This window comes from Vanessa atalanta, chromosome 7, assembly GCF_905147765.1.
Source record: "Vanessa atalanta chromosome 7, ilVanAtal1.2, whole genome shotgun sequence".
NCBI classification, from domain to species: Eukaryota; Metazoa; Arthropoda; class Insecta; order Lepidoptera; family Nymphalidae; genus Vanessa; species Vanessa atalanta.
The window spans coordinates 5,217,462-5,244,874 of NC_061877.1; the positions used below are offsets into that span (position 1 = coordinate 5,217,462).

The 27,413-nt window shown below is 30.7% G+C and overlaps 1 protein-coding gene across 8 annotated transcripts in view; it reads right to left on the reverse strand.

Annotated features, from left to right (window-relative positions):
* LOC125065490 (poly(rC)-binding protein 3) overlaps nt 1-27,413 on the reverse strand; it is a 191,582-nt gene that overhangs the window by 111,151 nt on the left and 53,018 nt on the right. For all 8 annotated transcript variants that reach the window (XM_047673129.1, XM_047673127.1, XM_047673121.1 and 5 more), the window contains one exon: nt 17,139-17,168. The gene's annotated coding sequence lies outside the window, so the exon portion shown is untranslated. The remainder of the gene's footprint in view (nt 1-17,138; nt 17,169-27,413) is intronic.

Consider the following 27,413-nt stretch of genomic DNA (forward strand, 5'->3'; position numbering starts at 1 on the left):
GAATAGTTGGTCCACTAGATTGTGTAATTAGCACTTTCAAAGAGGTAGATTGTCAATACAAAAAAGTGCACCTCCGTTATAAGCAGTTCTCTTTTATTATTATCCTATAATCCTTTACGATATTCTTATTTTAAAAAATAAAAATAAGAATCTCGTCTACACTGAATAAATATTATTATGAGAGTTTATAAGTAATTGGTTGTGTATATATTTACGGTCGATTTGTTTGTATCTCAAGCACAGCCTTGTGACCCGAGCCTAAGTCCTATTGAATAACTAAATTTTATATATTATATTAAATGTTATTTTTTACCAAGTAAAACAATTCCAAACAAACCTTCTTTTCCCAAACAAAAAATGAATGAACCCTCTATTAAAAATTAAGTATCCATTTCATTATTAATCATTTTGCTTTGTAGCAGTGTTGTATTTAATTCAATATGGAGTTATGAATAATAACTCAAATATTATATAATAATACTCAACATTCTGAATATATTTCTATTGTAGAGCATGATCCTGATTATTAAAATATTTTAAGCAAATTTAAACATATTTCCTTAGGCGTGCAAAGACAATCCTCTGCACGTCTTTCACGGAATCCAATTAATGGATCGAACCGAAATTTGGTTAAATGATAGTTGGTGTCGCGTGACAATATATAATTCAAACTCAAACTCAAACTCAAATTCCTTTATTCAATATAGAAGTATTACACTTTCTTATTGATTGTCAAGTTAAACACTACCACCGGTTCGGAAAAAGAAAACACCCTGACCTGAGAAGAACCGGCGAAAGAAACTCAGCGGGACTTTTTTTTTTACGTTAAATTAATTATATACATAATTGTATATGAGTAGAAACAGTCAGGAGGCGATCGTTTCATTCCCAAGGTGTGCTATCAAACATAAACTCACTAATTGTATAGTAACCTTCCTTAACAATTTTTTTAAATTTCGCAACAGAAGCATTTTGAACGCTTTCTGGGATCCTGTTGTAGAATTATTACAGTACTTAGATTTATATATCTATAGAAAACTCTACTCTATGTCTATGTACTTTGTACGACTCAGTGAGCAATAGAAAACATGGAATAAGTATAAAAATGAATTTTCTCGCAAAATATATTTTAATATTATATAATTAACTTTACATAAACTTTTTTACGCTATAGCGAATATTGTTTAATATCTATACTAAACTATATCGTCACTAGATTAAAGTATGTAAAACTTTAGCGTATATTTTTGCGTGGAACTAGGTTAAAATATATTTGGAACATAGAGCGACTGCATAAAATGAGAAAAAAAAAACTATTACTTATTTGAATTTAGGTAAAAAGGTTATTTAATTAAATGCAATTAAAATAGTTTATTCAATTCGACTCTTTTTTACAAATTGAAAGTAAAAACTGGATTGAAATAATAATAATATATACTGGATAATGTTTACTGTATAGAACCGCCAACAAAATAAGTAGCTATTATTTGCCGCTAATCAATAACGTAGGTATGTTAAAAGTATATTAAATAAAAAAATATTTTTTGAGATGAATTATGTACGACAAATGTGTCCGTTTATATTAATATACAATGAAATGTTAATTAATCAACGAAGTTCGCTTAATTTGTTCTCTCAGTGTATTCGATAATGCTATTGTCATTACATGCTGTGGTAAAATATTTCAAAATGAAAATTATTTATATGCAGAGTATAAGCTTTTGCTATTATCAATTAGCTGTCTTTTATACACAAACAAATATCGTAATCGATTATTATGTTATCGAGTATTATGATAATATATTAATATATGTAAAATAAAACTTTATATTCAACTTATAAAGGATCTAAATATTAAATAGTATAGTATTATATCCGCACAGTAAAGTGATAAAAAACTTGAATATACTGCGAATTGACATAGACTTTTTGTAGTCATAGTGCGTGACCACAGAAGAAAATAATGTATGAAGTTGCCAACTTAGGTCAATTAAAGAAACGCAAAATCAACGCGAGCCGAGATGGCCCAGTGGTTAGAACGCGTGCATCTTAACCGATGATTTCGGGTTCAAACCCAGGCAGGCACCACTAAAATTTCATGTGCTTAATTTGTGTTTATAATTCATCTCGTGCTCGGCGGTGAAGGAAAACATCGTTAGGAAACCTGCATGTGTCTAATTTCAACGAAATTCTGCCACATGTGTATTCCGCCAACCCGCATTGGAGCAGCGTGGTGGAATATGCTCCAAACCTTCTCCTCAAAGGGAGAGGAGGCCTTTATCCCAGCAGTGGGACATTTACGGGCTGCTGATGCTAAAAAATCAATGCATGTTATCAATGCAAAAGTTTCCAATTTTTCTTTAGTTTAGTCCAATCTTTTTCAAAGTTTTTAGATTGTTAAACTACGCAATCTTCAAGTAAATGCACTTATAGGTTTCGTTGTAAGGTAATGTATGTCTGTCTGTCTGGATGGGTACCCTCATGTTCATTAGTTACTTGTATTTTACGGTTCAACATCTATACTTTGTGTTGTTGTATACCGACTGAGTGGTTGTATGTGTAGTTTAGTGATACCGTTCCTACAGCTTAATGTCTTAATAACCCTATTGCCTTTGTGATTTTTTAAATATCAATCGAACTTTTTGGTCATATCATTGATCATTGTTTGATTAGCTGCTTAAAACAGACAGTGTTTCGAAATTAAATTAAAAAAAAACAGAAAACTTCTGTGGGTGCAACATTTGAAAATCTATATTGTTAATGTAAATATTGCATGCTCTTTAAGGACATCTTGTTAACATTCAGTAAAAAGAACTTCATCGAAATTATATCTCACTCTATCGGTTTGTTAGTGTGCGTAATTTGATTTATATTGTATCCGTTATATATACCTCTTGTGGCACAACTTTATATTGTACATCGATCGAATGGAGAATGCGAGCGTTCACCATGCTCGAATACTTTCTCGTAATCCACGAAAGCTAAATACAAAGGGCGGTATTTTTAACTTTTCTGCATCAGCTGTTTCACGGTATGAATATGGTCAATTGTGGAGAAACTGCGAGGGAAGCTGGCTTTCCCGACTGGCTGACTTTCATCTAAAATACATGTTTATAAATGTGAGAAAGTAAACTCGAAGATTTGTAGTTGTTACGTTTTGACTTACTTTTCAAGATTAAGGTTATAATATTATTCCAAGCGCATTGACATTCCAGGAAAGCCTGATTAAAATAGTTTGACGAGTACCTACTGGATAACTTCCTGCGTCCTGAAATTTCACTGTGATACAATCTTTACTAGTTGACATTTAGTTTGAAAAATCTGTCTGAATTTCAAAATAGATTTTTAGATCCATCGTTCCATTTTTTGTTTATTTGCGTTTATCTGATCTTATGGCAAAGTTTTCCTCGTAAAATATCCAAGCGATCTTTTTTTCCGTTAGTTTGTATGTTTCGACATCCATTACCTTTTTTATTTGAGTTTTTTTTTGCGTGTACTGTCCACGCTTCACTTAAATAGGTAGCACTGAGATAATAAGGACGAATAATTAATGATTAAAAAAACAAATGACATAAAATACCGAAGCTTTACTTGGTGGTAGGGCTTTGTGCAAGCCCGTCTGGGTAGGTACCACCCACTCATCAGATATTCTACCGCCAAATAACAGTAAACTGTATTGTGTTCCGGTTAGAAGGGTGAGTGAGCCAGTGTAATCACAGGCACAAGGGACATAACATCTTAGTTCCCAAGGTTGGTGGCGCATAGGTGATGTAAGGAATGGTTAATATTTCTTACAGCGGCTTTGTCTATGGGCGGTGGTGACCACTTACCATCAGGTGGCCCATATGCTCGTCCGCCAACCAATGCCATAAAAAAAAAGCTACTGCGCTGAACATTTTTTAGATAAAAATCTAAATCCAAATAAAAATTGATAAAAATGACACATACACATCGTCGAATTATAAATAATATTAAAGCAAAATTTAGAAGATATAACAAATAAATTGTATAACTGAACATTTCGCTGACGATTTCTCTGAGTTGATTCAAGGAAATATTCACGTCTGATAAGATTCCTAACGTATTCCTTGTAATTACAAAGTAGTGTTTTCGACCGCTGTTAGTACACCTTTCAGGCACCTTTGACACGTATTAATGACTTGTTTGCTGCGGTGAATATGAAATATCTACCAGTTTACGACAACTTTACGGCGGTTCTCATGTTTTGACTTCCATGTGACACTTTATTAAGCAACCTTCGTAACGTTTTGTGTGAAATATTATGGCTGTCTAAACTTCTCTCCTGTATAACTATTCTTCGTACTTAATTTTGATTTTATAATAAAATACCTAAACGCATTTTTTTTTATTCCTACTTTCATAATTTTACAGATTATATAAAAACAAAATGTTTGTAGACAAGAATAATTATTCTCGACTACATAATAATCATATAATTATTATTAAATAATTTCCACAATCAATTTAAAAAAAATGAATGAACAACATTAAAATTTGTTGAAAAATTAGTATTTAAGGGTAACTGCTGATTTTTATGTTCTTCTCGGTGGAACATTGTCCAGAGTTTTGAAATGTTCAGATAATAATATACATGTATATAACCAGTAGGTACTCTCATCAGATATTGTGCCGTCAAGTAGCAATTCTTGGTATTGTTGTGGTCCGGTTTGAAGGGTGAGTGATCCCGTGTAGTGACTACAGGCACGTCGGAAATTCCATCTTAGTGTTAAAACAACCTCGGTGTTTTCTAACAGATTCAATATCTATGGCCAGTGGTGACCACTTAACGTCATATGGCCCATTTGCTGGTCCGCCTACCAATTACATTAAAAAAGCAGTAATACGTAAACATTATTATTAATCCAATTAGTCTTCTAAACTTAATGTATGCTTACTAATATAATATTATTTTGTAAAGAAATAAATGTTGTATGGATGTACGATTACATAATTTTTACTATTTAGCAAATCTATCTTTATTAACAACTAGGGACCTGCGCCGACTTTGCACGGATGCAATGCTGATACTAAATATACTACAGAATGTTTTCAACTGTTAGATAATACAACACGCTATGTCTCTGTCGCGTTGCAAATCTTCGAAAATATTCATTTAAATTACATGCTGTACCATATTGATCTATATTGAAATATATGAAGCCATACATTGTGCATTTAATATAGATCAATATGGCTATTAGTATTAATTTAAGGTACTTAATTAGATAAGGATCACTTCCAAAATAAGCCATTATTTCTCGTAGAAAATAAAGGATAAAAAATGGTTATTGTGGGTTATCGCTAAGAGATAGACATATACCATTGCGGACTTTTTAGGAGATCTTTTTAAGGTGTACAATATTTCAGCCAGCATTTGCAATGTAAGCGCAAAAAATGTGTTTATTTACGACATCACTTTAGAAACCTCTAAAATTATCAGTGTTTCTCTACTATATTGTACATGTGTTATACATATAAACCTACCTCTTGAATCAATCTATTTATTATAAAAAACCGCATTAAAATCCGTTGTGTAATTTTAAAGATCTAAGCATACACAGGGACAGCAAGCGGTAAGCGCCTTTATTTTATACTATGTAATGATATTGATCCTTAATTACTTTGCTTCACTTTTGATTTAAGAAAAAATATTCCGAACTAATTCACTTTTTTAATCCTGTACTGTCCTAATATCAAAAATATACCTTTATAAAGTATAATGGTTTCGAATAGCAGCGTTAACTGCTAAAACGTCAATGGTCTGTCAGATCAATCTTAATTAACATTTGCGGGAACTTTGGACTCATGGGCCATTATCTAAATGAATGCGGGAAGGACTAGGTGCAAGCAACCATACTTTGTTTTGTTACTGCCGTTACATTTACGATTCTGACACGGAAGAAAATGTAATAATGTTCCATGCTTAATGTATGTACATAAATAATTCACATCCAGATCGCATAGAACTTACCCAAAAATATACCGAAATAATAAAGAAAAAAGAAATGATATTTGTTAAAACTGTTAGTGAGATATACAATAATAAAAAGGTATTTTTTTTCTCTTTCTGTCTCCGAATTTAGGTTTATAAATTATAACGTTATATTTAGTTTATTAAATGTAAGCAATAAAGGCAGTGTTTTTTGTCAAGTGATGCCGAAAATTATATACCGGGGCATTGCATATTATATTATATGTTCAACATTTCGAGCTACATTTTCGCTGGCACCTGACCCGCTTGGGATACAAACAATATTAATATTTTATTTAAGCGTAACATCACGAGACAAGTCCTCAAGGTGTATTTCATTTCGGTATTTCGTATATTAACTTTGTAACTTTTCATAAATTCAGAGAGACTATTACGTGTAAAATTTTTGTTTTTATTCATTCCCGTATCTTGAAGCCAATTCACTTATTTGAACATTTATTATTTATATATGCATATTTTTTACCCATCGGGCTAATAATACAGTCTCATATGTACATCAGGTACATGAGATATTCTGTATATGTACATGTGAAATTGGTACAGACAATTCAGCAATATTGTTTTTTTAATTAAAGAATATAGAGGTAACTTAACAATTAATGATTCTGATATAAATCTCAATTTTAATAAGATTCTAGTGAGATAACTTGTCTCAATATATCAAGATTTCAACTTCCGATTATGAATTATAAAAAGCACTTCTATAATTTAAGCTCCAATTTTAACATTTAAAAGCGACGTTTCGGTCACTCTAACGTCTTTGTGGAAAGTGAAGACGAAGAGGTCAAGTGCCCTTGGTCCTTCCATTACTACTGACACTGGAAAGTTAGACTACAACCTCGAGTTAGGTATGCGTTTGTACGAGTTTCTTGTTAGTGTTGTGACTTTAGACGACGGAATACAGTATATTTAGGTTTCATATTTTAAGTGTTGGTTACGAACTTCTTTTGTTTTTTTAGTTAAAGAAACAATATTTTATTTGCAATGGATTGCTTTGCATTGCAAAGTAAAGGGAAAGTAATCATACTTCATTCTATTTGTGTTAATAATTCATTTCGTGTTTTGAGGAAACGAGTTTGGACGGGTAAAATAATCCCACAATATGCGTGTCTTCTAATGCGTACTGGAAAGGCGTGATAGAATAAACTCCTAACCTTCTCTTTAAGATTAAAGCTTAGGAGGTTTTTACACTTTAAAGGCATTTATTAATTTTATTTATTTACTTCATTTTATTCATAGCACATATTACAATTTCTATAAAATGTTGTTGATTATATGGTAAACGGTCCATGAGGACGTTCGTTCATTCGATCATTCGATTACCGAAGTTGGTTAAGTGTTTGAATTTCGCCCCCACCAAAATGGCGTCCTGCAAATGGCTAATTGGCCGTCTGCATGATCTGTTGCGAGAGCGCAAGGACAGAGTTAGGACGTGTTTTAAGTGGAGCGTAATTTAAGATCCTACTGTGTAGTAAATACTGTATACATTATCTTTAGTTATGGCATATGAAAGAACGTGATTTAGGAATAGGATAGTCGTACATACGCACGTTGCGTAAGTTACATTTAATTCATAGCCTTGATTCATGAGCTTGAATACACCTTGTATAGATAAAATAAAGTGTTTATATTCTCTGGTCATTTTCGATATGATAATTAAATATGAGAGATAATATTACCTAATCCAGGCGGACTATAATAATATTTCGTTTCTCATATTTTGTTTTTTTTTTTTTCATAAAATAACTTATTTTATATATATTAATTTGTAAGCAATGTAAATTCAAAATATAATAAACATTCATTTTAGAATATATTGGCAAGTACAGTTAAAATTGATATCATAAAAGTGGGTATGTCCTACTTGCGCACAAAGTATTACTCGAATATTAATTAAAATAAAGGCATTTAGTACCGTATGAATATTATGCACATTTTTCAATTAATTCACGGTAAAAATAAAGAAAATCGCCGTTAGATGCGAAACAGAGCCGATTACTGGCTTTGCTGGGAAGTACTATGGCTTGTACTGTTGTGCTTTTAGTAGTTTATTTCTCTTGTTTTTATTTTAAGCGAAGTGTTGTATACTGATTTTCATTTGCTTGTTTATAGGATTTTATAGTTTAACTCTGAAATTATTTACATAAAATTAAGGATTAATCAATTGATACTTAACTAAGAATTATGCTGAATGAAATTAAATTAAAAATTAATTATAAGTACATACATATGTATTTATAAAACGTATGAAAATATTTTTATCTGTTTATTATAGTTATATACGTTATTGTTTTCTAGTCGCCTTATTTTCAAATATTGTAAACTATTTTTATCTTATAGAGTTTGTCTAAAGGTAATAAAAAATCATCCTTAAACTATGTATATACATTTTGTCTACTTTGCGTGATTTTAATTTTTTTTTATTGTTATAAAACACAATGTGAAAAATCAAATTAATAAAATAAATAGATATTAAAAAAAAAATAAAGTTAATTATACTAAAAGTTAAATTTCTAATTCCTGAACAAAACTACGAATCTCCGCAAAAATTATGACTCGTGACCGCACTAAACTATGGTACCGTGATCGAAATTCGAAGAAGTATTTTCTGAGAGTATAAAATCCTACCAAACATTGCAGTAAGCAGCTTAATGATCTGAAAAGCATTGCCAATTTGCTCGCACTCCGATACAAGTAAGTTTTTTGTGTTCCGTAAATTGGTAAACCGTTATATACGCGACAGTAACCCCTATATCAATATTTGTTTGTAAGATGTTAAAACTATTGCTTTATATTCTAGAAATTCAATTACACTGATTTGACAAAGTTCGGATCGCATTTTATAATTTTATAAGGAGACTGATAACATTTATTTATTAAATATTATTGCAATGTTATTGGACTTTTCAGTAAAACTTATTGTATTGTAATTTAAAAAATGTACATGACGATAGAACTAATGACTAATTTTGCAATTTAGTTTTTCATGCCTAAACTAACCAGTTTTTTTTTTACTGGAAAATAAGGATAACAGCTGTTTTTGCGCATACGCTGGTTTACTGTAGTATGACTCGCGCAGTTTGCTAGTTGCTCTTAAAAAGGCCGCCGTGGCTGGCCGAAAACCATCATTAGATAAAATGATGAATATTATTATAATCCCTTACGAGGATAAAATTATGATTACTATTATCATTTACAATTATCTCAAAAAATAATTATATTGCATCATACTATATTTCACATTGTTTAAGTTTTGATATTTCTAATATGATGTTGAGATAAAAGTACTTGATTCGAGTTTGTTGCAGTTTTTGTATAAGGAAACGTGGCGGCGCTATTTGGAGGTATTCAGTTCTTCAATCAATCTTGTGTTTTAAACAGAAGGGAAGGAAACTCTCCCTAAATTATATGATTCATGAATTCACTTTTTTTCCTAATATTTCTTTCAGTCTTTAATTTAAAAAATATATCATAATGTGGAAAATATGATTTATGTATTGTTATATTCATTACATTATAAAAAAGAGCCGAAATGGCCCAGTGGTTATAACGCGTGCATCTAAAACTGGAATGCGGGTTCAAACCCAGGCAAGTACCGCTGAATTTTCATGTGCTTAATATGTTCATAATTCATCTCGTGCTCGGCGGTGGAGGAGCGGTGGTGAGGAAAGCTGCACGTGTCTAATTTTAACGAAATTCGGTCAAATGTGTATCCACCAACCCGCATTGGAGCATCGTGGTGGAATATGCTTCAAACCAAAATTTACAGACTGTTAATGTTAGATTTAAAAAAAAACTTAATTCGAGAACGATTTACTTCATTTCATTACTCCGATATATATTAAGTTTAATTTTGTAGACATCATATATATTTTTATTTACTTAAAGGTGATAAGATAAAAAGTATCAACATACCCCCAAAGCCTCCAGGAAGATGTTGAGACTATATACCGTGTTAATACGATACACGTGAAATTGTTTCCGAATTCAATATCCGCTAAAATCATTGCGAAACCTTTTCGTAATACGTACTTGAAAAAAAATATATATATAGGGACGGCGAGGAAATCTAATAACTGCGCCTAATATTCATGTAAAAATCAAATTTTATCTGTGAAACTAATATTTTGTGGGACTACTGCTATTGGACTAATCTTATTTCTGTTGAATTGAGAATTCATATAATACATTATGAATACTTTTAAATATACGTTGAACGTCCAATGATGTTTTTACTTTATTCGCGATTTCTTTGCTTTATTTTTCAATACTAATATATATGTCAGCCTTATTTAACATTTTTTTAAATATCTGCATTATGTTATTTGAGCACTGTGTACATTAAACATATTATTCGATGGTTCTCAATAAAATTTACCATAGTAATATTAAGCTATAGGAGTCAAGATTACTATTAGATTACTATTTGCTATAAACATAGGCGATAGATTTGTCGTTTTCGTGTAAAGTTCTATTTCAAGTTGTGGTAGAGCTCTGTGCTCATCTGTGAAGGTATCTACTCAATATTCCTGTAACAAGAAGCAATACTTCGTGTTATCGTGTTTTGGTTTAAACATGACAGTACTACAAGTGACGTAACATATTAGTTCCCAGGTTTGGTTGCGCATTGATGGAAGGGGATGTTGTACATTTCATACAGTGTCAACTTTTGTTGTGATCGCTTACCATTAGGTGACCCATTTGTGAGGCTGCCTTACTATCAAATAGTGAATCAACACTTGAATATTAAAAAGGCAATGTGAAATTAATAAAAAAACAAATTAAAAACAGCCGTACTCACATAGTAAGAGATATAAACGGGCTTTCTAAAGAATCACAAAATCAAACTCTGAGAACCTCAAAGATCATCAAAATTTATAAACATATGCCCTGCAAAATCGGACCACTAACTTCCATTCGGAAAATTAACCGATATTACTTATTCCGGAAATATAAAAAAGTTATAAGGTTACCTGTAACTTCGGAATTAGTCTGATATGTATTATAGCAATGTTGAGGGAGAAAGTCAATGGGATAATAACAGAATATCACTTAACGTCAATCTAGTTTGAAACTTTTGTTTTTGTTCAAACAATAACAGATTCCCGTTTCCCTGGGGAAACAATATTTCAGGATTAGAGTATAATGTTACAAAAATATGTAATATCAATCAATCATTGCGGTGCAAGGTTATTCCTTGGATTTATTTTTAACAACGAATGTTTATTTCATAAAAATACAACGAATAAGTTTCAGCATTTTGAACAAAGTTGAATATAGGTTTTTATTTGCATAATATAATTTATGTGTGTCAAATTTTATTAAATTTTATATATTTTAATAAAACTATTAAAAATAAAGCTCAACAAAATTAGTTTATACTATAACTTATAGATTTATAAATAAATAATAGTTTTAAATATTTTACACTTTTTACTTTAAATATTTTCCTGTATATTTTATTACCTCTACGCACACATTTCAAAAACATCCGATTAAAGAGTTGCTAGTTGTAAATTGCGCCGTAGAGGAGTTAAGTAAATTAATAATTAAAAAATGCATATCAATTAAAAAAGGTAAATAATTTTGCATGATATACCTAGTAAGTACGCTTTTTTGTAATGTTGCGTTATCTAGCATCTGTGTATTAATAATATATACTTGCTTATATGATTTTAGCTTTTCTTACTCTTATATTATATTTAATTTCAGTTTTCTAACGCTCTTTACAAATATTAATCCTTCAGATTTATCCTTCAATCAGTTTATAAATTATCTCGTTACATATATTTATGTTTCGCCGACATGCATCAGGTCAAACTTATTAAGATATGTATTAGAGTCACGTCGGACCTAAAACCATCAAAAGGTCAAGGGATCCTCTCGGACCGACTTGGAATTATCTGCAAATGTAGCTCCGATATCATGCATACGGAATACGAGATGTGATTACCTTTTATTTCAGCAATTATTGTAAGTAGTCACAGTTACACGTGTACAATGTGCACTAATAAAATAAATGTACTAATAAAATGTTATTTGGTGATAGCCCATTTAGGTAGGTACGACCCATTTCGTCAGCCAGTGTAACTGCAGGCACAAAGAGATATAACATCTCAGCTCCAAAGGTTGGTTTGGTGGCGTGTGTTATAAGAAATGTTTAATATTTCTTAGCCAATGTCTATGAGTAGTGGTGGCTTACCGTCAAGTGTTCAATAAGCACGTCCATCTGCTTTTAAATAAAAAAATAATATTAACGTTAATTTAATTTAAGTTAATTATTGTGTGTGTTGGGGTTCCATCGGATTATGAGGGCGAGAAATGTCCCAGAGGTGTGCTCTCTAATGAGAGAGTACACTGTTTACGCATTCACTTGTGAACTAGTCTCTCCAAAATCAGTTAGGACGACATCACATCATCAACAACAATATAAATGGTATAGTCACTTTCACAAAAAAAATATACAAATCAATTCTTGTGCCGATAACCACGAGAACAAGATGCGCCTTGCGCCTCTTATGACACACACCATGGCTCACACACCATGCAAACTATTCAACGAAACATGTGTACCGGACACATGTTTCGTTGAATAGTTGGTGTGCTATTTAGTGATAGCCTCCCAAACATTCGATTGTTTTATATAGTACAAAAATTTCCAACGTTAATATAATCAACTGCTAAAGATTTTTTCACGGGGGATTATTTGGATAAACCCAGCTGCTAAATTTCACCTGGAGGATATTTTAATGCGTTTTAATACTTATAACAATTATTTATACTTGTCCACTGCAAAAATGTATAAAGAAATCTTGTTCATCTATAAATGATAACGATATTATATTGATTTACTATGTAAACAAGAATAAATACCATCATTACTTGAATAAATTCGATTAAACAGTCGTCGAAATAAAATACATAGGTAACATTTTATATCTTAGTTCTTTGCAATAAGGCTTATAATTGTTTAAGTGTATAAATTATTTACACGTGACCTATCGTACCCACCGGTACTGGTTTAATTAAAAGTCTTCACTCAAGCGTATTCGCAATATTGGGGCGTTTGTCCTCGCTACGTACTAGTCAGCTCAGATCTCACTAAGACGGATTAGGTAAATTAAAAAAATAAATGATTTTTTCTATTACGCTTAGAGCAAATTTATTAAAATTAAAACTTCAATCGATGTGATATTGTGCTATTTTATTAAATATTGGATTCGATCAAACGATTACTTCAAATTTCAGATGCTTCTGAAATGAATGGTGCTTTAGTTTGTTTGGGTTAAAATAAAAATTGAGGAATGCTTAGTCCAATGAATAAAAATTGAAACAAAATAAAAATATTCTTTATTCAAGTAAGCTCATAAAACTATTGAATCGTCATATTAAAGTAACATAACGTGACATTAATTTACTGAAAAATGTTATATTAAAAAAATGATTTTTCATGTAATCGTTATTTAAAAAATATATATAGTGGAAATATTGAAGTTCAAAAGTAGAAAGCCTTTTTTTCTAAATCCTGTCAGTCTCTTTTTTTGTTAATTAAATGGATGAAAAACAATTTCTCCCGAAATTGACCAGTTAACAAAGGTTAATAAGACATAAAAAGGAAAAAAAAAGATTATATTAAGGTTTGTTATTAAAATTGAATTAGGTTACGATTAAATTGAGGTGAAACTCCGAGATATTTTTATGAATGTTAACGAATAGTAACGCGACGTCTACGTCCATTTCATTGCTGATAAACCTTTACAGCACATCCCACGTGGTTCCGAGTGCGTTCCTTCAATCACGTAGTATTACTAAACAATAGAAGCGTCCAATTTCAAAGAGTATAGTTATAACTCCTAAGTAATAACTATCATAAGCATTTACATTCTACGAACAAATCCAGTAAAAGTTATCGTTCAAATATTTCCAATTATCTAAATAAACATTTTTATTTACTAAGACTGACATATGTGTATAGATTGATTCTTTAGCGGGCTTTAAAAGATATTTTAGAGACTCAAAAATATTCCAAAGAGATTCGAATGCTTGTGAAATATAAAACAATGCCAAGACATTGATATGAAAAAATTACGTGTTATAACTCAGTTTCCTAAATAGAGTACACGAATAATATACAAAAAATAATCTTTTCGAAATAAATAATAATCAGCCGTAATTAAATAAAACTCCCATATTGTTGTAAATGCACATTGTTCATGATCATGTGTAATTGGCTGCCCAAGTTGCTTGTTCTCCAACTCCGTAAGGTATTAAGTCAGCCATAAGTGATTTAACTATCTATCACCGGCAATTCAACTACGCTGTATTACCTTCACGTATGTTACATAGTATTAAATAGTCTCAAACAATTTGTGCGATTAACTCTAATTCACTGGCGTTAAGAATTGTCTTAATTCTGCTTCATCAAAAGCAAAATATCGTTTTACAATAATATAATTAGCAACTTGGTGTGCATAAATATATATTTTTACATCTCGGAGTAAAAGTTTGAATCGTATAGTAATCTAATTAAATAAAATTAAAATAAATAAAATTTTTAGCCTTAATTTATTTCGGGTTCTATTTCCCGAAAAATATGCGTATGAAAAGAAAATTGATTATTTTTACTTAAAACACAAAATAATATTGTTATTGTACTATTTGAACTATAAGTGTAAATATAAGATTTTAAATTAACATGGTTATTTTTATTACTAACAGTATTTAAAAAGGGATATTTACCATGTTTTTTATTTTTATTTGGTGGAGCTCGATATTTCGACATTATCTACGAATGTCTTGTTCAAGAGACTGACGTTTGCGGGTAGATGTTGACGACATTAGAAGACTACCTCCCTTCTCGTACGTTTGCCGCGTAAACTGGCTACTGGCTACCACTATCTGTGGTGGTCACACTTTCAGTGACAGTGGTAGTAAAAATAAAAAGCATGGTAAATAACCCGTTTTAAATACTGTTAATTATAAGTGTAAATATAATTAAAATTCAATTCTTAGATATTTTAAAATTCTTACACCGCAACTGTTGGTGTTCGAGACCATACAAGTACTTATTTAACTACATGCTTAAATAAAAGCTGGATTTAATATATTTTTTAATTTATATTTTTTCTCCAAATTTCTATAAATATAATGTTTAGGCGGAATATCCATATAAATATATCGTGCATGTCTACATAGACCCGATCGAAACCCATCCACAATTATAGATCGTTAAAAAATAATATTTTTTTAATCGATAACATTCGCAGCCTGTAAATTTCCCACTGCTGGGCTAAGGCCTCCTCTCCCTTTGAGGAGAAGGTTTGGAGCATATTCCACCACAGGTCGATAACATATAATCGCAAAATTCGTAAAATCGAGAAATTTGGATATTAAATACGTGAAATTCAATGAAATGAAAAAATGAGTTCAATGGACGACCACATTTGACGTTTACGGGTGCGTTCAGAAAGCTGCGTAAAGAATGATTAATGTTAGTTTTCATTAATGTTTGATAATAAAAACGTTTGTAAAAAAATAGTAAATTATGAACCATATTCTTTTAGTTTTATTTATTTAACCCGAGCGAAGCCGGGTTTTCATCTAGTGCCTAATAAAATGAGACAACTTTGGTCATACTTTAATACTTCCAACTTAGCGATGATACCTCAGTCTACATGTGCATCATTAGTAAATCGTATATAAATGGAATAGATATATTTTAAATAAGGTTCAGTCTCTCTTTCGAGACTAGTATCAAATAAATTAAATTAGAATGCTTATAAATAATAGTTGTAAAAACTTTATTGTTAATTAAAATGATGAAAAGATAATTTAAAATAATATTTTTCGTTGAAATATGTAAAATTCAGTTATAAGGCATATTTGTATTATTTCATGAAATGGTGAAATTAATGTTATTGTTTAATCAGCGCTGCTTGCTTGTGTGTACATTCGAAACATAAAACTGTGTGTGATTTTAAAAAATTAAAAACAACCTTGTTTTTTAATGAAGGGATATTATATTAAAAATTCTGTCAACGCTTGACCCACCTTGATTTAGCAAAGTCTCTTTTTATTGAAGCAGAGATTATGAATGACTTAATTAAATCTTACAATGAAGAAAAATTCCTGCGCGAATTGTATAATTAAAACGAAAAAATTACAAAAGAGCTACACTTGGTATTTAACAGAAATAGAGATATTTTTTTAGTTTATTGTATAATATTTAATTTAAGATAAGAATTTACATTGCACGATTTTAATTTATACATTACAAAAAATTATATCATCGTCAACATTTCAAACTAATTATTATTATAATTAATTATAATAATAATTAGTTTGAAATATTATCCAAAAAGAGATATTTAGATATAGATCCAGAGATATTTTCCAAAAAGAAGAATCAGGGTTTTAAGTTGATAAACTACTATTGTAAAACGTGTATTTATTTATATAAGGTGTAATTATATATATAATAATAATTTACAAGACATTGACATGTGTATATATTATTTATAATAATAAACTCTGTGTGATAAAAATAATACATTATGTTTGGTTATATATTATGTCCATATGAGTTGAGTTATTCTGTTGAATATTAACTTAAAACGCATTGCAGAACATGATCGTGAAATGTCGGAAAGTGATATTGATAAAATTATACCATTTAAAAGATTAAAATCAATGAAACAACCATGAACATGTCATATGGCCGTAAATCGGTTATCGACATTTCACGAGTGAAATACTAGGTTAGTCCTTAGTACCCAACACATATATAAATATAATATTATTTTCAAAGATAAATAATGTATATTTTTATATAATTTTATGGAGGTAAATGTTCTTAGCTGAATGTTTTATCTAAATCGCACTAATTTTATAAATGAGAAAGGTTGTTTATTCGTCACACCTTTACACACACCCGAATGAAGGGGAGAGTTCAAATAAAATTATTATACAGGATAGCTTATGTCAGGAAATATAATTTATAATTTTCTTTACTACTTTTTTAATGCTTACAACAAAAAATTGGTTATATGGTTTTCGTTTTTAGTGTATGAAAGGTATGGAGTCTCATTTTTTTTGACATGTTGTAAGACGTAAGTGTAACACGTACCTTAAGAATTTCGCTGGTTCTGGTTCCAATCTATAACAAAAAAAAAAAATACAGTGAATATCTTAACTTACGATATAAACTAGTGTGAGTAGGTCATATAATATCGGAAAAATATTTATCATGTCGTAAAAGTGAGTAGGTAACAGTTTATTGACCCTAAAGGCGTGTTATCGTTACATTTGCATAAGGCTCAATGTACGGTTGCGACCCTCTCGCACTAACCCGATGCTTTTACGAGGCAGATAGGCATATGTCTTACGTCAGCCTTTTATTTTACTAGTTTATTGTTATTTGTTTTTTTATTATCTTCTCATAATCAAAGTCTTATATGAAATATGTATAAAAATTATCATGGGTAAAAAATACTTGGTACTACCTAACGCTTGGTGGTAGATATTTGAGCAAGCTTGGTAGTATCACCAACCTAGCAGATATTTTGCCGCCAATCAGCAGTGCTCAGTATTACTGTGTTCCAGTTTAGAGAGTGAGTAAGCATCTTAGCTCCCTAGGTTAGGGGTGCATTAGTGTTATGTAAGGAATGGTTAATATTTCTTACCGTGCAAACGTCTATGGGTGGTGACCACTAACCTATTAAATAAATAATAATCCAATAATAGATCGATAAAATCACTTTGTTAGTCGTTATGTTCTGACATTAAGTAGAAGGGTACGAACCTCAATTAAGACATTAATCCACAGCGAATCGTCAATTATACGTTTCTTAGATTTTCTTTCGACGTTTTTGCTCCGATGGAATTAAAAACTCAATGATGTTTGCTTACATTTAAATTCATGTTGTGAAGTTAAAATCTGTGTATTGTTAATTAATTGGACCGCAGCCGAGCACGAGAGAATTATAAACACAAGAATAAACGCATGAAAAGCTCTTAGAGGACCTTGTGCCCTGGTAATTATATTACAATATTATATGAAATCAAAACAAAATATTTTCTAAATTTATATCAAAATGATAATTTATTTAAAAATTACACAATGTTTGCGTATCGTTAACATAATTATGTATTTAAAAATACAGAAGGATTTCCTTTATTCAGGCCTACGGTGAAATTCGCTTGAGTAAGATATACCGACCTCGATTTAAAAAATAATTTGTTTTGTTTTTATATGAATGCCGCAAAATAACTTAAAGAATTGAATTTAAAGTATGTGGTTTATCTTATTTATTGAATATTGTTTTTTTATCAATTTGAAAAGAGAACACTAATTATTCCAAATAAATAAATTTATATTATTAGGGTTGTCCATAAGCATAAAATTATAAAAGTATTACTAAGTAATCTTAATATGAAATAATGCAGGCACCATACATAATAAAAATCATACATGCCGACGCACTCTCTATTCTCTTACTCATGTAATTGGGTGGAACAGCAATCCGACACAATGGAAGAGAAATCAGACATGGGACCTCAAACTTTACGTTCCGCTCCGAGGCACAGGAGTGTAATACCGTTAGCTTTTGATTAACTCCAACTGTCACTGCGAATTCAGTTATAGAAAAATCAAATAATTCTAGCCCAAGCTAGAATCCAAACTTAGAATTTCATAGTCAGCTAGGTAAATTAAATAATCCAATACTCAATAGTATATGGACTTTAGAATTAACTTGGAAATCTGATATGATTTATTTTTTTATGATATAGTTATGCGAACGGGATAATGGACAACCTGATAGTGGTCACCACTGCGATAGATAATGCCGCTGTAAGAAAGGTTAACCATTCCTTACATCGCCAATTCACCACCAACCTTGCGAACTAAGATGTTATGTCCCATGTGCCTGTATTTACACTGGCTTACTCACTCTTCAAACCGACAACAATACTGAGTACTACTGTTTGGCGGGAGAATATTCAGATATTCTCCCGCCAAACAGTGGTACCACCCCCTCATCAGTGAGGAGCTTGCTCAGAATCCTACCACCACCAAGTATATATATAATAAGTAACTGCTTTGACAGATTAACTTAGTTGGATTTTCATCCAAAAATAATAATTAATAAAGAAGTCCGCATCTTACAGTCGTATCATGCTCCATCGGGACAATAATACCGTTTGAATCTTAATTAATACCAATTAATCGCGCTTCAAGAGACAATTATCCAAACAATGGTGAATATTTAAAAAATAAACGCCTAATTAGCTGCCATCCGATTTTTTTCAGCTTTAAAGGGACAATTTTACAAAGCAGTGATTATCTCTTAGCGACTGAATAAAAGTTTCCAAGTCTACTGAAGTCTGTAATTCAATTAGCGTTGTTATTTAAATTGCATTATAGCTGATAACTTATGAAGAACATTTTTTTCTCTTGTAATATCAAATATTTAGTAGTTGTTAGCATTACCATCGCAATATATACTGTGACTTTGGTTGTTTGACTGTTTACGTTATGCTTAGTAGCTAAGTTATGCTTATTAAACTCAATATGGATATAGCTTATGTAAATTTGCCACAAACCCCATTGGGTGAGAGAGAGAGATGGAATAAGTTTCAAAACTTCTCTTTAAAAGGAAAGGCCTTACTTTAGTTGTTACTTTACTTTACTTTTTTAAGTATACGTTACAAATAAAGATGTACAAAACTGCCTGCTTGGAGTATATGAAAGTCATTGTATAAGCGTTGTACATTCTTAAAATACTTCTTCTTTATATTCTTTTGAGTATGAAGGAAACATTCTTCTGCTATGATATATTCTTGGGATCACTGGTTCCGTATATTGTTGGACCAGCTCAGAACTCTGGCAGAGTGTGAGACGATTCATTGATCGCCGTAATCGTTGCAGTTACAAATGGACGACCAACGAATGACAGAGCTGGTCTGTCTGTTGTTATTATTAGAACCTGCAGACATTTCTAGTCTCTGTTATAGGGGACGGGAGGTCTGAACTCTCTTTTAGCATCAACGAGTGCTGGCATGAAAGGTATTTTTTCCGCTTAAACAAACGCTCTTCAAACATAGGTTCGCAAATTTGGCTTGATAATGAATTGAACCGTGTAAATGCAATGTAAATTCATAGTTAGCGTGGAAATTGTATTACATAGTTATTCATTCGACTTTTGTAACTGATTTTTAAGGCAACTACAACAGCTGAATGGTTAATGAGGCCCCGCATTCGACTTTTTGTTCTGGCATATTCATTACCTGCTCCCATCGCAGGTTGTTTACAAAAAAGCTTTGTTCTCGGCATGCCCTCTCGAGAGAAACAAACAATATCTCTAACAATTTTGAGGTCAAGCGATTTCACCCGGCAAATATTCAGTGATAATTAAAACAACAAACAAATCTAACTAATTAAAAATATCATATATATTTATATAGAAACACAAAGATCCGTATAAAATATGTAAAATATATTTATTTATATTTCATGGTGAGTTAGGAATGATGAAATTTGTTTTTAACTTTTTAAAGCCGTATTTTTTTTTTTTTTTAATTGGAAAACAGTACTTATACGAGCATTGAATGTTGCGTACATTTTCATTAAATAGTTATAAGTTAAGTTAAGATGGTTTGATTTAACATACAGAAGTTGAATTAATCAATATGCTTCTGTAATAAAAAGAAAATACGGACTCAAGGGGTGATGTTGAAATAATAAAGTGCATGAATAATAATTTCATAATTTAACGGATCTGAAAATACAGAAAGGTGGAGTTGGAAGTAGTGTCTGATTTTTCCGCCGAGTGTTTATTCAATTGTAAATGAATGACCAATAAATTACTACGAAACAAATCCCTATTTTGTCGGGCAATGAAACGTAGCTAACAAGCAAAAATGAGATACAATAAAATCAATTTATTTACAACCGAGTGCGCTATTTATATTTTCTTTGCAAACAACGTTTTTCATTGCAATGTAAATTATTATGATTCAAACGATTCTTATTTTTGTAACAGAAAGTTTATAAAGGCGCTGATTTTAAATCATTAAAGAGTTATTAAAATAAAAATCTACAGATACATATTAAAATAGAATTATGTCAATTTAAATACAAAATGAATACAATATATTTAAAACATACCAAAAATTTTGAAAATAGCGTACAGAATCGTTAAGCATCTATCATTTGTTTTCAACCCCATATGAAAGTAAGAAAGTAAAACAAGTCAAGCGTGTGACGACTGAATGTAAATACGTCCTCGGCTTTGAAGACCTAACATCCAAGTTATGAACTAAGTTACCCTAACTTACAAGTTTGAGCTGCAGTTCATTGCTGCCATAAGCTGATTTAACAGTTTGTATGAGCTCTTTAAGCTTATTATATACATGTAAATTAATAATATGATAGGGAATATAGGGGTCCTAAATATACTACTGTTCTTTATTTTATTTCGTTCAATTAATCAGCCTTTAAGTACGCTGTTGTAAGTTGTTTTTGGAAGTCCTAAACTACGAGTGAATAAGAAAAAAACATTTATTTATTGAAGTATATTTTATTTTATTAATGTATTTCAATAATTGATTTAATAATTCAATTCAAATACATATTTTATTTCATAAATAATAACGCGTACAAAACCAGAGTTATTATACCATTACCTTGCCAGATTAAGCCATAATGGCGGAAAAGTTATTAGGAAAACTCATTAATCAGTTTCATTTGGGTAGATTTAATAACAAATCCCTGGATACCTACGAAAAAGATTTTTAAACTGTTTTTAAGACTTATAAAACAACGTAAGCCATGTCGGTAAAAAGTTTTATTTAGCTAATATTTTAGAGGTAAAATTTTTATTGTGGCTGAGGCAATAACTATTTACAAAAATTCTTTTTATATTTTTTTTTTAATTAACTGCGATTTTATGTTAAAATATAAATTCAAATGTATTTTCAAATACTGCATAAAAACAGTTCGTTATTTCAAACGCAATCAAGCACGCATCATTAAGCATTTAATCTTTTTGACAGAATTCTATGCATTATTATCAATAGTGTTAAACATTTTCCGCTAAGCGTGAGAGTAATTAACATACAAATTATATCTAGTCATCATCAGATGTTCTGATCCGTTTGAGAAACAAGCAAATTAACTTAGATGGCGGTTTCTATCACAATATTACACGGGATTAGGCGTAAACCGATGCTTCTCTCACATATAATTTGATTGACAAATAAAGGGATCCGGCGCATAAGGTATAACTACATACATGTACGTTCTATGTGCAGTGTTAATATAAGCCTTTGACATTTGTTAGCGTTGAAGTCCTTATTGTTATGTTTACTACTAGCACACATGTATATATGGTAATATGTATTACATTAACATAACGTAGTATATTTATATAAATTTAGAAGCGAATAGAAATTAAAAAAATATGTATCTGTATTTAAAAATAATTAATTAGTAGGTTTGATTGAAAACATGAGCTGTGTGATGGCACTAATATGGCAGACAGTCGGCTCAATATTGTAAGCTTGTAACGAGGTTGTTTTGTTTTATTTTTTAACAATCTCTCAATTGTTATACTCTTTATCTGCATATATGTCTACTAATTTGCAACGTTCCTGTACTTTTAATAAAAGACTTATAAACATTTTACCTCATTGAAATGTTATGTCGAATAGTAAAGTAAGGATTTCATTATAAAAATACACGCAAATGGCTTTACCGAAATACCCAAACACACTTCATTTTGAAAAAAATGCTTATCGAAGAAATACAACTGAGGTCAAACAAATCCAATTTCGTCGCGTATATAAAAAAAAAATCATTTTACTTTCTTCTCAATAGATTTCAAAGAAAACACCCTCTATTAGCATTTGAGGAAGTCGACATAAAATCTGCGAACGTAGAGCTCTAGTGCGTGAATAAAGGGAACAATTTTCGATACATAAAACGGCAACTTATTTATTACTGAGCCAAGTGTGATTGGGTAAATCCTATCGTATAAGGATTGAAATCTAGGGAGTAGAATTACTAACACTGCCTTCTGTGACCTTTGAGACTGTTTCAATTTAATTGTATTATTTTGTAATGGCAACATTGTTTTCGAATATTTCATGCGAGTTTGCAGCTGACGTTATTTGAATTGTTTTGTATTAAGGATGTTTCTATAAATCTCGTTGATATTGAATAGCGACGAATATAATAGAAATATTACAAAGTAAATATCTTTTATAAGTCTCTCTCAGCCTGTAGCCTTGTTTCAGTGAAACTTAACAAGCCAATTAAAAAAATTGTATAACATCGAAAACTTTATAGTTAGCAGCTTTTGCTTGCGGTATTGTTCGGTTTTTGTCAGGTTTGACATTTCCTTCATTAGACTTGTGCACAATAAAGATATGCTTACAAGAAAAAAAAAAATTGGAAATTATATTAATTAATTGTGTTTTAAAGTTTATTTATTTTTTATTAAAAATATGACCACAGCTTAAAGTGGCAACACCTTATCGTTTAGAGAGTAGTGAAATAAAAAAAAAAAACAAAAACATTTTTTTTTATTAGACTTACAATTTGAATCTGTTAGTAAAATTACATAATATGCCGTAAGTCAAACAACCACTGTACAAAGCGTTATAATATATTTTATTCATTTCAAGAAGTCTGACGAACAGATGGGCCACGCAATGCAATCAAACACCTTTACTCACAGACAATACCACTACAAGAAGTATAAAGCATTCCTCTTTATTGCATCATCAATCAAGACCGGCAAAGACATTATACATAAAAATAAAGCCCAGTTATGTACTTTTCTAGTTACACTCGCTGTACTGAAATGTAAATTTTGTTAATGGTACAAATTTTCAGTTTAGTGGTTGTTTATTATATTCTAGCAGGAAAAATGTTTAGTTTTCTCAGCACGTAGGCGAAAATAGTGCGATACATTGGAATGCTTCCTGCGTTACCGTATCCGCATGCAGGTCGGTTCATTTAAAATTAATAGCATACGTTACAGCTCAGCGACATATGTCGGCGCTCGGCTTAGTGCTCATAAACTAAACGCTGGGGCAAACCAACGATACTGTACAAAAATATAAGACAAAGATTTATTTATATGTATACATTATAAACGGAACGTTATGTATAAAAGTTATCACTGAAAATAATAACCTGTTGTTTCTTTATTATTTATTATTTATATATCTAGACAGAGTGTCGCAATACAAAATAATTTAGTTGTAATGAGTCAACTTGATTATCTCGATGTGCGTGACACCTCCGCTTGATACTCGTCAAACGTCATACTATTTTACTAGTGTGCGTGTACTTGGTGCCCAACAGTTGGCCACAATTTTTACGTCGTGTATCTACTTATAAATAATCAAAGATTTTTTGTTTCATTCAAAGTATTTCAATGTGGTTATGTTGTTGCGGCCCCGGTCAAAGTCAGACGTACGTATATAAAATAGTCATACACAAACATAACCGCACGGCAACAGCAATCCCTAATTTTGTTCACTGATGCAAACTCAAATGGGTATAAATAAGTTAGATTGCCCTCGTTTGCTAGCATTTGTTAGGGCATCGAGTTTAGGATCAAAACATTATTTCTAGCTAGTCTAATAAGTTAGGAAATCATTAAAACCAGAGGGCAAGATGCTATATACATTTGAAACAGTATATTAGTTCTGTTCGGCTAAATAAACCTACTAGTTTCAGGCCGCAGCTTCACTCGCGCTTTAGGTTGAAATGTTAGTTTGCAAAGTCTTTTCTGCTATATCAAATGTCTATCTTCTAAAGTACATTTATAATAACCAATTTTATCTATTAATAAATATTAAAAACTATAGATTATATAATTCTTCTGTGTATTATATATAAAAGTTCATTGTACTCCTCCTAAAGTGCTGGGCCGGTTTCGATATTTATTTATTTTGTGTATGTTTGATTGATTAAATTGTTGAGATTGAACCCGTACGGCTGCGGGTTGCTGGAATTTTTTTAACGAACAAAACAATAACAAAATAAATTTCTTATTTTACCCGTATGGAGTCGAGACAGCTTCCCTACTAGATACTATATTGATATGAATATTTATTTAGGAAACAAAAAGCACTATACTGGTAATATGAATGTATTCTAGATTATACCGCCATTTATATTTATCAATAATACAATAACAAAGTTCTCTGTTGATACATTACGCATAACGAACCTCATTGCCATAGGTGATCATTTATGTACCCTGAAGCTGTCACTTTTAATTAAAAAAATGATAATTTTAATTTTAATGTATGGTATATTTTTTTTAAATACATATTACTTAAATTAATTTAATGTAATTGTTTTATCAAAATCAAAAAAAAACAATAGATACTGTCGCTTTTTTAAAAAAAAAGTTTTACTTGGACTGGAATGCGCGCAGACCACGTAATTGAACAAGCTTCTTAACACGGAGTCATATTGACCCGACGCGATTTCTAACGTTCATATTTCGTTTATTTTGAATATTACGTCTTTTAGTATTCGAGTAGTTGACATGACACTCTACTCGTCTTGTTCATGCACTCAGTATAATGCCGTTTGCACAAAGATTTACACGTACGTGAACTCAAAACGGTTAAGTAAGACAACATCACTGAAAGTGAGAAATATTTTTAACGTAATTTATTTTACATATTTAGTAATTATTTACAATTTATTTCTTTAGTGTATTTTTTTTACCCGATGCTATTGATAAACCCCTAGTAAATATAGATCTAAATCCCGCTTAAGACGCAAGAAATAAAGACAATAAATTTATAGAATTTTGTAAACGTAGTAACAAGATAACAGTGACACAATAAGAAGCAAGCGAGATGACCGTTTCAGAATTTTAGGATTCAAATCATACTGATATTCATAATGTTTTATTCTTACAAAATTGACAAAATAAATAGTATTTTAGAATCAGATTAATATCATGTGCTTTGAGAACGTGGTTCTTGAAAATTGCAGTCTAAAAAGTTATTAAAAAAAATGTGAAACGAAAAAGAAACGTCCCCTATTACGTGAAATACGTTAAGTGTTACGCACCACATTTTAAGACATTCGAATTGGTCTTTTAAAATGACTACAATCCTGCCGGATCATTTTCTTTAAAGGGGAAATTGGATTTGAAATGGCTCGAAGAACTTTTCTATAGTACAATTTCCAGAAGTTTTAATAGACAAATTAATATGTCAGTTACACCAGAGGTTATTGATGACATTGATGACATAATCGTTTAAACGATTTAAACCGGCGTAAACACACAAAAGTACTATTATAATTTTTTCATTATAAATTATGCCGGTTTGACCGATTTCGGCCAGAGGCAGCCAATCTCAAAACCTTCCAACTACGCAGAATATCTTATAGTGTGCGTGTGCGCAAACATAGGTACTCCCTCTATTCTTTCACTGTCATAAACCGATGGGACGGCAATTCCGACGTGACCGGAAAGAGTTTAGGCGCAGCACCAAAGGCATGGGAGAGTGTACACACTTCCAACATTCAGACTCCAATTCAGGCTGTTACTAATATTTTTTCGATAAAAAAAATCAATAACTTTTTATCAGTCCGACCAGGGGTTTGAACGCAAAACATCACGATCTGCGGCCTTTTTATAAATATAAAATATACGACGATATGCTAAAGCTGTTATCAAATAAAAGTTCTTCTATTGCCGTTTTCTATTTTTTAATCAAAGATAATTTTAAATTAACATTCGTTAGAAAATGGAAACGAAATAACTAATTAGCATAATAACTGTGTACATTCGACGGTACTATACTGAAATTACGCTTTATTACGTAAACATTAATTACAATTATAATAGGAAAAAGCTTTATATCATTATTTCGAAGCTTCTGCCGTACCTAACGCCTATAATAACGAAAACATTTTATATTAAAAATTAAAGAAAATAAATTATATAAAAACAAAAAGAACCAAATTATTATTGCAGTAATTGACGTGTATTGTAAAAATAGGTCATCAGCATTAATACGCATTTCAAAACATTTTTCGCTTAACCTAATTTTTTTTTTATTTGGGCTTATAACATTTTTATATTGGCTTAAAAAAACAGATTAACCGATCACAATTATTTTATATTTTATTGCTCTGTAAAAAAACAAAACAAAAAAGAAGTTAAATTTTATTACAGATAATCTTAAAAGAAAGAGAATTTATTATTGCAGAAACATAAAATCTTTTAATGATTTCAAAGTTATATATTCAACATTTTGTAAGTATATGAAATATATAATACGTCATAACGTTATTATCTCTTATAATATCATAATTTCAGACTCTCCGTTTGAAAGCATTTTCGAGTCTTTGGGAGAA